Here is a 9,368-nt window from a genome sequence, read left to right on the forward strand (position 1 = left end):
TAGTGATTGAGAAGAAGATTCTTAAATTATGCCACTAAATTTTGACTATTTGTAGATTTATCTTCTCTTGAAATACGCTTTGTCCCTTTATTTAAAAAAAAAAATGAATTCCATTCACCCAAGAATGCTTTGTGGTAAGTTAAAATTAGCCCATTACTTTTTTTTTTAAGTATATATCAACTTTTCTAAAAAAAAAAAAAATGAACTAAATGCCTCCCTAAAAAGATGGGTTTCAATATTTTTTTTGTGTGCACAGAGAAACATAAAAGCAGACACAGCAAAACATTTATCTCCACAAGCAGAAGTTAGACTTAGCGGCCCTGTCTATACTTGCTGATTTAATGGAATCTCCATGTTGATACATGTTGATGATCTTTTTAATGTATTTCGGTGCCTTCTTCTTATTATCATTATTTGTACGTTTTTACGAATTTGTATAGGATACGTTTCTTGTCTTTGAAAACCAATAAGAAAATTTGAAATGAAATATTTTACTTGAATATTTATTGAAAAGAAAACTGACTTGGATTATTTTGTTCTTTGCAGCTGCGCAGATTAAAATGATACTGTTACTCCTTTGTATATTGTTGTTGTAAGTGCAATTCTCTTTGGTGGGGGAATGACTCAAAGACCAAACTGAGATCATGCAATTTGGGTAAATTTGTTGACAAGAATTCTTACCTCTGAACTGAAAAATGACAACTACATGTTGTACCTTTTTCATGCCAAATATATCATTTAGAATATTGTTTAATTTTGAGAATCACTGATACATACAGGGTAATATCAAACAGCTATGAATGCCAGTGAAACATATTCAAAAAAGGTCTTGTGATATATTTGATAAATAATACAGGATTTTTGCAACCATATATGAACACAGGCATATATGCCTGTTTTACACATCATGTATCAAGAACCTTTATTTCACCCTTTATCCGACCATGTATTCCGGAAAAATATCTGTTTTTCATGAAGGGTACCTTGAATCTTTTGCACGAAATTAGGTTTTATGAATACATGTAGGTAGTACTTTTCACTACAATAATTCTAGTCATTATGCAAGACAACTTATCCTTTATGCTGGGATAGCTTTCACTACAAAACATGATGATTTATCAGGGTTCTCCATCATTTGAAATGTTACTGTGTTGCAGAGTTAACGCAAAGACCTAAATTTTCGCTGTATTTTCGCCATGAAATTCGCAACTTCCCGTTGTAAATCACAATTTATGAAAATTTCAACAGAATACATTAGACTTATTTAAAAAACATTAATTAATTACACAAATGGTATGGTCGTACAAATTGATAAAAGTAAAACCATGTTCTGAAAAACAGAGGAAATTCTGATCGATACGTACTACTTGACATTTTTGAAAGTAAATTTTCCATGATTGATTGTCAGTTTTCTTGAGTGAATTATCACATTACAAAAAAAAACCAAACTTCAGAACAGTAAAACATATTTAGAGTTCCTTGAACATGACATTACGTTCAAAAGTTTTAGGAAATTATTTACTCCAATAAAATGACTTCGATACGATGTTATGTATGACTTACAGTGCTAAAATAATTCTAGAGCCCTGGCTCTATAGAAAAAACATAATTAAATATTTTGAAAAAAAAAATACAATGTATTCTATTGCAACTACCAATTAACCCTAACATGGGTGTCTTCTAGCTATTCCCACTTTTTAAAAATCTCAATTCCACCTATTCCCACTTGCAAATAACAATAGATGTTTTGATAAGTTATGATTTGTTTTTACAGTAATTAGAATAATTACATCCCATCTTAGATATACCTGTATTTTACCAGTATTTTGTACATTTTAAGAAAATATATTTATCTATAAAAAATACATACTTTATCTGAAAAAAAAAATGCATATAAATATTTATTTTATTTGAAAAAAAAAATAAATATATGAAAAAAAATAAATAACTAAAGTTATAAAATAAATAGTTTAACAGAAACATATAATTAAAAATATACTTAAATTCATTGAAATATATACTTAAGTATGTGTAAATTTATAATGAATTTTTTTTTAATTTTTTTTTGTTAAAAATAGTTATTTAAATCCAGATTTCAATTTAAAGATCAATGAAAGTCTTATGAAAAATTCATTGGTTTACAAATTTACCTGTGCTCTATTCCAAAAGTGGTTTAATAATTACTGTTTTCACAGTCATGACATGTTTATTCGGCTAATTATTTGTTTACACAAAAAATCCACCTACTCCCACAAGAAATTTTACCTTTTTCTACCTGATTTTCAAAAAGAGGGAAAAGGTAGAATAGGAAGTGTGAAAACAAATTATTTGTCCTTGGTTCGTCATGCGTAAAATCCGATGAGGGTCTTGGGGATAATTGATTATGCAAGGTGAAGCCCTTGCGTTTAACTGCTCTAGTTTTTATAATTGAAAGACGATATACTTGTTAAATTAGTGTCTCAGTTAGAGAGAATTTGAATGTTTAGAATTTCTAATTATTATAGATCTTACTGTGTCGGCAAAATTTTTACTGAGTTACATGCATAAAATTTTAATCGTTACTGTGTCGGGAGCAACGCAGTTAAACAGCTCATGGAGCACCCTGATTTATAGATAGAAGTTGCTGCATCTCAATAATACCGGTACGTTAATTAACTTGAATTCACCTGATAACTGATGTTGATAAAAACAATATGTGGATAGCATAAATACGCAATAATATATACATGTACATATATTTTTGACATCAGAAATCATTTTATAATTTTACTACGTTGAAAGTAAAAATGATGAAATGCCCGTAACATCTGAAAAAAATAAATGAGAGATGGTGATTATAGTACTGTCAGTGACACTATACAATTAATGACGTTTAATCTTCGGCCTTGGTCAACCCGTGCCAGACCACGAATAGACCACATTTAAAAGTCAATAACCATTTTATTTAATCAGGAATTTTACAACACTTTTGACACTGTCGTTTATGTCTCTATCGAACATGTCGAAAATAAACATTCATAACAGAATGTAAAGTGTAACAGCACTGTATTCATGTAATTAATTATATTTCAAAACCTTAACAACTATTTCAAAATTGGCACCTGTTTTGTTTACATTCACACTTTGAAAGACACAATCTGATCGGTCGATAACAGCTTAGGCAAAACTGTAGTTGGTAAAGAGGGAACACTCGAATAAACATCCCGGTGAATTCAATCTGAGGTACATCTTAGGAAAAGTCGTCTAGACCAATCAGAGAGCGCCAAAATTCTTGATCACTTAATATTTCGTACTACGTAAGCAAATATGTCAGACTTTCGCGACCTTGGAAAACCATTGATTACCTTCATTGGAACATCCAGTTCTAAAACCATAGTGGTCTTTAGATTCATCAGCAGAACACGTCATGAGACACAACATACCATAGAGAGGGTAGCTACATGTGATATTTCAGAATTCTCCGATATAACCAGGTCTGCAAACTATAAAACTGACTTTTTTAAGATAAAAAATACACAACTAGGATATCTTTCCAAAAGTGCTAAATGATATATTCACAAAAACAGTACACCTTAGATAGGTGTCTCAAAAACTTACTATGCGCTAACAGTTGAACATGTCTATTTCAGTCTTTTGTGATATTTCATGTAGAGAGAGGGGAAATTACGTTTTACAATTTGTGCTAATGCAATTGTAAATATTTATAATACAATAAAATATTTTCAAATCAAAATGCATTTATAAGTGTGTCCTTGCTAATTATTTTTTTAGCATAATACATGTACATACACAATGTGACTCTGGATGTGCATCTAATATAACACAATATAAAACTGGCTACTAGAAAAATGCAACATTCACGAAATCCATATTAAAAAAAATATTTTTTTTAAAAAAGAAACCTGTACATATTTGCTGGGATTTGTTACATATCGTCCCCGAACAACATCCATGATCTCTAAAAAAAAAAACAATTAACATTTTAAAAAATGGCAGAAAGATGGACATAAGTGTTTAAAAACATAGCTCTATATACCTGTTTTCACACGGTCCTCTCATTAAATCCCCTCCTGTAATATTGATGAAGAAAATTGCCGAAATATTAATGAAGAAAATTGCCAGTTTTATAAACAAAATAAAAAATTTCATGGAAATAAAAAGAATGACGTTGCGCGCGGTGTTTGTGTCATTTTCGGTAACGTCAAAATGATGTTATTTTACGTGGCGTTAGAATATTGAGTAAATCAGTCTGAAAAAAATATATGACTACACTTGGACGTCTCTCCTGGGAATTAGAGTGAAAAAGTCTCAACTGGTACGTAAAACAACAAACAATCAATAATATAATTACTGTGATTGAATTTCAAACTAAACAGCACATACATGTGTCTTTGTCCATTGATATCTACATGTATTGCAATCATTGCCTAGAGGAACCTCTATTTATATACACTGTACACACTTCTATTTATATACACAGCATTCAAAAATTGTTTTGGAAACTTATAGATCTCCCGCTTGAAAAGCGGAGGGTATATAGTTATAGTTAATTCCGTCCGTCCGTCTGTTACGCTTTGCGGTACCTATCTTTTATCCGCAACTACTCTCATACCACTGAATGAAATTTGACGAATCTTTCACTGAATCTTTATTACATATTGCCATTGCGCACCTCTTATTTCACTTTTTTATCCGACACATATTTTGGGTTTCACGGCCACAGCAAAACATGGACTTTGCGATTATAACCTTAAGGAGGCATGGGTATCATTTAGTGAGCTCATCGCTCACAGTACCTCTAGTATTTTTTTTTATTTCAAGATCTTAGATGCGCATGACATAAATTATGCATTTGAGATGTAATATTTTTTTTAACCATGATGACAGCTTAATATGAAAAATATCTTATGTATAAATACATTACTCTGTAAAATTAGAGACACGATTTTGGTTTTTTTTTTCCTGGCGCTTATCATTTTCCTATAGAAACGTTAATATTTATTTAAATGTAAGCTCAACTCAAGGGAGTTAATATCGTCAACCTTCGCAGATCAAAAATTGTTAGAGTGTTACCTTCCTGTGGACAAAAGCTGTGCACATATTAATCAAGGGCATCATATATTTAATAAGAAATATTCTGATATACAAAAGATATATATAGAACCATTAATTTTAACAAAATTCTCATGTCCACGAACTTTTTGGACAACATTCGAACATAAAATTATGTCGATATTTAAATGATCGTATGACATACCATTATTATAAAACATAGAAATAAATATGATCGATATAAATGGCAAATTCAACACCATTTGGCAAATTATAAAAATAATACATTTAACAGACAAATTTGTCTCATTGTAATGTTTGATAAAAATGCGATATTCTGTCGGAATAATATATGGCATCATTAAAATTACAAAGTGACGTCACAATATGCATATATTTTGTGATCATTCCCATGTTTCCAACGATATCAAAATCAAAAATTTCCGTGAAACGATGAATTTTTTATAAAACAGTTTTCAGAACTTTTGAATGCCCCCCCCCTCCCTAATTCTCAGAAAAAGTAAAAGGGTTCTGAATGCATACTCTTCTACCCTTACAACATGGCCCTTTTTATTAGTAGTAAATTGAAACTTAACGAGGCCCAATCGTCTGGGTGTGAGCATACTTTTTCACCAAACGTTCTGTTAGAAGCGTGCTGAAACTCACTATAAAAAAACTAGGCACTTGAGAAAAAAGTGAGCTAACATTGGGACAAAATCTACAATATTCATGAATTCCAACATCAGTTAAAGGGGGGGGGGTCCCTAAAATTAACGATGTAAGGTCTTTTTTATGAACTATATTTACGTCACATGAAATAACATGTTAAATGGAGAATAAAAACACGAATATGTTTCAAATATTCGATTACATCAGCCTAAAACTGTAGGAGCAGTAGTATTTTGACAGTATTTCACAGAAATATATATTTAGTAACCACGTCAATACCGTTCAACGAAATCAAAAACAGATACACAAAATTATGTAGTGTTAGTGTCGTCTACTTGTCTGTCGAATTATATTGAAATCAGTCAAAAGTGTAGGAGGTGATTTTAATGCACGTCACATAAATTTCTAGTACTCTTAAATTTCTATTTCTTGTAACCACAACAGCACTATGCATCGAAATAATCGATATACAGAATTATGTGTCTTAATGTAGTCCATTTCCGTGTCAAGTTTCTTATATTAAAATCAGATCAAAGCTGTAAGTGGAGTAAAATTATGAAAAGCAGACAGACAGAAACAGACAGACAGACACAAACATACAGACGACGGACACTTTACTACCGCATATGCTCTACGCTTCTGACCAGTAATCAAAGTGTGTAAAAATTAAACAAATATCCCAAAGTTTGAAAGCAAATGCAAAGGTACATCAAAATTTCTTATATGGACTCATAGGGCACTTTGAAAAATATACTAAATGTATAAACCAATTTTCTGGACTTAGATTTAAGTATAGACAACATCATTTGGCAATGTAGTATTTCTTTACAAAACCATGAACAAGAACACAGGTAGAAGGTTTCTTCAGTCGAAATCTTTATCCTTCCTATTCAAATTTAATCTGAATTCATTTATATAATTGTTTTGATAATGGAATTATCTTTCCAATAAAAGCCCCTCCTCCAAATAGAGATAGACGTAAAAACTGAAGAAAAATCTTTCCAATAAAAGCCCCCCCCCCCCAAATAGAGGTACTGTGAGCACTCAGCTCCCTAAATAATACTTCGCCTCCCATAATCATATGATTATAATGACAAAACCCGTGTTTTGCTCTGGAATAAGTATTATAACAAAAAGTAAAATAAGAGGTACACAATGATATTTTACAATACAGAATCTGTGGAAGTGTGAATAAGTCTTATTTAGTGGTACAGGAGGAGTTGCAGCTAAAAGATGTGTACTTTTCAGTATATCTTGTAATAGAAAAACAGGATTGGTCATGCTTTGCTATAGATTTTCCAAAATATTTTTCGGATCCTTGAACATTGAAATGAATATTGATATGCTGATTGAGGGTGTAGGCGTTCTAATTGGTGTCAAATCTTAAACGGATTTTTTTTTGCATGTTTTCGAAATTAAGTCATAGACCACAAGTCCTGTGTACATAAAGTAAAAATAGATATTACATCTTTGCAACATCCATATTTGAGACACCACAAATAGCTTGCGGTTTGAACTGGCAATGGAGATTGCTTTGTTTTGTGTCATTGTTAGTGCATATACTTTTGTGGGTCGGCGATGAGTAAAGAAATCAATCTAAAAATATGTGGTATTTAAAGTCCACCTAAAGTACAAAGTAGGTAAATTTAATTTTTAATATACATTTGTTTCAATTAAAATGTCAATCACTCATTTAAAATGAATAAACACCAACGTGTATCATGACAATATTTTTGTCGCTACAATAAACCCAAACATCATGCACATAATAACGCTGTTTTACAATGTACAGGTAAATGTCTATACAGATCAGTGATTTATAAGTCAGATGAACCTAATATATAAAGGTTCTTTTGTAAAAAGCCACATTGGAGTGGCAAGAGGCACAGGTGTTGAGCTTACTCAGTCGGTTACGAAACACAGCGGTTTTACTTGTCTTTTAAATTTCCTTATCAAAACCTAATATCTTAAAAGATTGGATGCTTATTCAGCATTCGATATTACACGGAATTCAAAATGAAACCGATACTTTACATTATACTGGAATATGCAAAAACTGATACATTTATTTTAATTCAGAAAACAAGATTAAATTACCCTGGAAGTTGAGTAATACTTTCCACTCAGGTAACCTAATTTAAGCTTGACAGTCATGATCTTAGGGAAAACTTTCTTTTTTTCTCACTTTTACTCATGATATTTAAAACAGCTTATTAACTGATTTCCCCGAATCATTCTGCTAGCATACTTAAACATCAGCCATTTGACAATATCATAATAACATTTTGTAACATAGAAATTGCAGATGACCTATAGGTATTTTCCAAGCTGCATAAGGAATTCAATAATTTCCATATAATTGTTATATAACTCCTGATGCCTCGATTTTTCATTTATTAACATTATTTGAAAAGAATAAATCATTTGTAATAAACCAATATTTTTTTCATCTATTTACGTAAAATGATGCAAATTTTAATTTTCCAATAAGTTATAAGAAACAAAAGAGTAAAAAATGCATTCAGCGTTTTTAGACAATTTTAAGTGTCTTCCTGAATTCCTCGTTTGCGTACCTTTTTTTCATATTCGAATGTCAAATTAATGCCTTGGAAATGTTGTAATTTCCTCAAATTTATTAATTGTGGCTGTTATTATAAATCATCATTCAGGAATTTTATGATCAAAATCATTCAGTAATTTTCAGAAATGAACGTTTGTATGTTAAAAATGTAATAAAACTTTAATTTCTTTAACCCTATTATGTCCAATGATAACTTGAAACAATGCTATTTATTGTATTTTTTGATATTCAATCAACAATTAAAGTTGAATATGATTTACTATATGAATTTCTGATTTAATAATCAAAAAAGGACACTATTTCGAAAATAAAATCCCAGATTCAGATTCACGTTATGCTTATAGTGGCCGTGTAGATAAAGATGTTTATTCATTTAATTATACGCGTACACTTTGTCACATTCACAAATTAAAGTGGAGATCTAGTGCTTTCAGTTTGTACATCAAAGATTTTTAAGAGTCCGAGTACTGAAAAACAGGTTGCGTGAATTTGAAATATTCTTGAATGTTGCAGAGAAAATGTGTTTTTTGATCTTTTAACAATTTTTAGATTGACTCACCAAGGGTTCAAGTATTATTTTTTTCGTGCAAGCATTTTTTATTAAAACTACGCGCTTTTAATTTTAAATAAGTTAACAGGACCAAAATCTGTTCAAAGTGGCCTTCAGTTAATTTTTTGTACTGTGATTGTCTATGAAAAATTAACAGATTTCACTGTCATTCCCATTCCTTTTGAAAACAAAATATCACGATTCTAATATCAGAAGTGGCGTTTGCCGTATCTTCAAAAAAGTATTTGTAACTAACGTTTTTGAATCAGTTTCTTTTAGAGTATTAATAAAAAAAATAAAAACATCTATTGGCATTTTTTGAAATGTTCATCAAAATACTATAACATATATTTACATGTATGTGGCCAAACTTAACAATAACAGCTGAAATAAACAGGAAAAAGTCAGCAAATCATTCACATAAATTTTCTCTGATGATCAGTTGTCTGTTTCACAAAGAACCTTGTGACTTGAGAAGCACATTACACCCACAGTTTATTTTATATTTCATCACAA

General features: G+C 30.6%; 1 protein-coding gene and 1 long non-coding RNA gene across 2 annotated transcripts in view; one reads left to right on the forward strand and one right to left on the reverse strand.

Moving 5' to 3' along the window:
* Window positions 1–9,368, forward strand: part of LOC134273507 (uncharacterized) — a 48,907-nt gene that overhangs the window by 11,081 nt on the left and 28,458 nt on the right. The gene's annotated exons all lie outside the window — the stretch shown is intronic.
* Window positions 3,174–4,096, reverse strand: LOC134273509 (uncharacterized). Its single transcript, XR_009993415.1, has 3 exons — window positions 4,037–4,096; window positions 3,903–3,958; window positions 3,174–3,482 (listed from the first exon to the last, which is right to left on the reverse strand). It is a non-coding gene; the product is annotated as an uncharacterized LOC134273509 (long non-coding RNA).

The sequence above is a fragment of the Saccostrea cucullata genome, unplaced genomic scaffold, assembly GCF_032062105.1.
Source record: "Saccostrea cucullata isolate Sc308-1 unplaced genomic scaffold, CSIRO_AGI_Scuc_v1 ctg1311, whole genome shotgun sequence".
Taxonomy (NCBI): Eukaryota; Metazoa; Mollusca; class Bivalvia; order Ostreida; family Ostreidae; genus Saccostrea; species Saccostrea cuccullata.